Below are 4,257 nucleotides of genomic sequence, written 5' to 3' on the forward strand. Positions count from 1 at the left end.
ATTTCGTAGTTAAAAGTATACGCCACGAAAACACAAGGTGTAAACGTGTTTCAGAAAACACGGGGCGGCTCTAAGTCCATTTATTGTATTAAAACACGTGGGATTTCCCAACAGTCAGTCTAATCTAATACTTAAAACCTCCAGAGTTCTTATTTAAATGTACACATTTACAGGCTTCGAAAACAAATGATAACAAGTGAAGTTCGAAAAACGAGCTTTGTTAGAGTCAGCCACTCTAAGAAAGTCTAAAAGACACAATAATGGTAAGTCTTAAGGCCGCAAATCTTGCAATATCTTTACTGTGTTTTCCGATGAATCGGTTACTTAACCAGTAAATAGAAACTTGATAAATAAAACTATACTGAATACTTTATGAAGCATGAGTTTTACGGAGAACATCTTACTTATAAAACCCTCTAGAACTTGTAACCAAGAGAAATAATCTCATGAATATTTGATTTACAAGTAAAAAAGACCCCAGTAGCTAAATCAGCCGAGACTGGAGACCTGTTTTTTAGTTACGTGGCCGTACAGTAACACTTTAAGTATATAGCTAAGCTGATTAGATAAACCGTTGCAGATAAAATATAAAAGTCGATGTAAATCATGTTATGGAACAGTCTGAATTCTACAACAAAAAAAGAAACAAAAACAACAAAAGAATATTCAGTATGTATTGCTGTTGTTTAAAACAAACTCATCTAAGATTCTATTATTTACTATAAACATTAACAAATTAAATTATAAACATTAAACATTGAATTTCAAATAGTTACTGGTCTGTGGAAATATATATTTGACACTTCGGATTTATACAAGCTATTCAAAGGCATGTATTGGTTCATTGGTACTTTTCAGGCACCACGAAATGACACACTACACCTCCATTTGTAAACGTAAAGGAATCTTTACCTGCTGTGGTCATTCTTACAAGTATGACACACATGATAAACTGAAGAGAATCTCGACCTGCTGTGGTCATTCTTACAAGTATGACACACATGATAAACTGAAGAGAATCTCGACCGCTGTGGTCATTCTTACAAGTATGACAAACATGATAAACTGAAGAAAGTCTCGACCTGCTGTGGTAAGTCTTACAAGTATGACACACATGATAAACTGAAGAGAATCTCGACCTGCTGTGGTCAGTCTTACAAGTATGACACACATGATAAACTGAAGAGAATCTCGACCTGCTGTGGTCATTCTTACAAGTATGACACACATGATAAACTGAAGAAAGTCTCGACCTGCTGTGGTCATTCTTACAAGTATGACAAACAAGATAAACTGAAGAAAGTCTCGACCTGCTGTGGTCAGTCTTACAAGGATTCTCTTCAGTTTATCATGTGTGTCATATTGACCTGCTGTGGTCATTCTTACAAGTATGACAAACATGATAAACTGAAGAGAATCTCAACCTGCTGTGGTCATTCTTACAAGTATGACAAACATGATAAACTGAAGAGAGTCTCGACATGCTTTGGTCATTCTTACAAGTATGACACATATGATAAACTGAAGAGAATCTCGACATGCTTTGTTCATTCTTACAAGTATGACACACATGATAAACTGAAGAGAATCTTGACGTGCTGTACCCATTCTTAGAAGGGTACCAACTATTGTTTTGACAGTAGTTATTTATTCTTTCTGCAGTATTGATTTACTTGAACTGATTTCAAAAGTTTCAATGTCTTACTGTTATATCACGCATTGATATCTACAAAGTTTGTTTTTCGATTTTTTCAATAACTACGATATCAGCATAGGTTAGTCTAGAAAGCTCGAATTCTTTTACGTCTTTCCCAAGTTCTCTTATTTGGTATGGTCTTTATAAAATTCCTACTCATACGTGAAGGGCGATTTGTTTTTATCGTGGAATAGCCTTCAAGTTTGATAGAGAAATACAAATACACTCTTGTAGATGGATAAATGAAAGAATTTGAACAATTCAAATGGAAACCTAAGAACTATAAAAGTTTATAACCAAATAGATTTTCTCTCTCTAAATATCCCGTAAAAAAAAATCGAAGTATTCTCAAAATTCACGTTAAAATAGTAAGTTTAAGTTTGGTTATTTTGTTTTGTTTGAGAAAAAAAGTGTTAAGCCTAAACTCACAACAGAAGATCGGCTGTTAACAAACCTGAAGTGTATTCAATACATATAAAAGTTATTCAGTTTATTGCATCTCAATAATTTTTTTTTTTGAATAAAGTTTGAAAATGCTCTCGGTTACGTCACAAAAGGGGAGGAATGTGTTTTTCGAGGTTTCTATGCTTCAGTACAGCTGATCATGCAGATATTAAAGTAATAAATGTATCTTCCATGGCAATGAACTAGTGAATGGGGAATTTTATCCCATTTAATTACTACTTTCTTATTTAACTTTGTTTGCTTGAATTTATGCACAAAGCTACACAATGGTCTATCTGTGCTCTGCCCACCAAGTGTATCGAAACCCGGTTTCTAGCGTTGTAAGTCCGCAGACATACCGATGTGCCACTGGGGGTTCTTATTTAAACTTTTAACTGATAATTATACAGATTACATACCAGATTGAAACTTTTTGTGAAAATAAAAAAGGCACTCTAATAAACGTGTAGCCAGGCGTGGCCTAGCAGATAAGGTGCCCGTACTCTGAATCCAAGGGATCATAGATTGCGTCACGTTTTCTCACAAATACGCTTTACTCTTTGCAGCTGTTGGTGAGTTGCAACAAAATACGGTTGGCGGTGGGTGCTTATGATTCTCTGCTTTCTCTCCAATCTATCAATTCAAAATTACAGACTACTATGTCCAGATACTCCTTTGAGTAGCTTTGCGAGAACATTCTGAAAAGAAAACAAATTAACAAGTTCTTTTTCAAAACAAAATATTACTGACGTCAGAAGTAATGATTCAGATACGTTCTCGTATCAGTTGGAAAATTAATGAAGTAGTCAAGCGTGAATAGAAATGACTGACATAAACTGCAAGATAAAACCTTTAACGACTGAATTAAAGCGACACCTTTTGATCCTTAGAAGCTCGTAAAATGCACGTTTTCGACAAGATGACGCTTTGTTAAAAATAAATGTTTGAAAGTGAATTTTTCTGTTTAAATATCTAAAACTTCTTGCAAATCCAACATTATGAAAATATACCTATGTATTTACTGATTATTAAAAGCTACGGAGCAAATATTTGGAAATGATTGAATTTTGTAGTACATTTAATCAGACCTGTTAATTTAATGCTAATTACTTACTTGATCATAATAGTTGAAGATAACACAACGAAGGATTGTTGTAACAAATATAATAGATGGCTGATAGACGGTTTATAGAAAGCAAGCAGGGTGGAGTGGTATGCTTGGAACATGATACCTTGCGAGAATCTTTTACAACAGAAACCACGCTGCAGAGTTATTGTCAAGACAACAGTCGTCAGATAGAGCATGGTCGGACGTGATAATATGAACTATAACGACATGATGAGACTAAAATCGTTTTAATAAAACGTGCTCAACTTCTGTATTATGCCAGTGTACGTAAAAACACGCAGGTTGCCAAAACACGTAATATTAATGATTATTTGAAGCGTTTATTGCGTGCGAAAGTGAAACAACTTAAACTAGTGGTTAGTACAAAGTAACAAATCTGATACGAGTGTACATGAAATTCTTCATAGCATTTAACCGAAAAATGTCAAGACTTAACCAAACTCAGAAAATCAAAATTTTTTTAGAAGCATAAGAACTACTTTATTGAAAGGATGTATTAGATTTAAAATTTTATAGATTTATTTATAGCACTATAAACAATAAAAGAAAACTGCAAAGGGAATTACTGAAAACGCACCAGTAGAGTTGAAAACTTGTCATTTTCACAGAGCAGCATTCTCCATAGAGAGGCCTAATGTTGAATAATCTCAAGCCTTAGGCATGTTATGATGAAGATCGTAATTTGTAATGATACGGGTTGTTTTCTAGTGTTTTTGTTTAAATTTCGCGCAAATCTACACGAGGGTTGTCTGCGCTAGCCGTCCCTAATTTAGCAGTGTAAGACTAGAGGGAAGGCAGCTAGTCATCACCACCCACCGCCAACTCTTGGGCTACTCTTTTACCAACGAATAGTGAGATTGACTGTCACATTATAACGCCCCCACGGCTGAAAGAGCGAGCATGTTTGGTGTGACGGGGATTGCGAGTCGAGCGCCCTAATCACCTGGCCATGCGGGGCATTTCCTGGTGAAGTCTGAATAAACTGGTT

Source organism: Limulus polyphemus, unplaced genomic scaffold, assembly GCF_000517525.1.
Source record: "Limulus polyphemus unplaced genomic scaffold, Limulus_polyphemus-2.1.2 Scaffold3201, whole genome shotgun sequence".
NCBI lineage: Eukaryota > Metazoa > Arthropoda > Merostomata > Xiphosura > Limulidae > Limulus > Limulus polyphemus.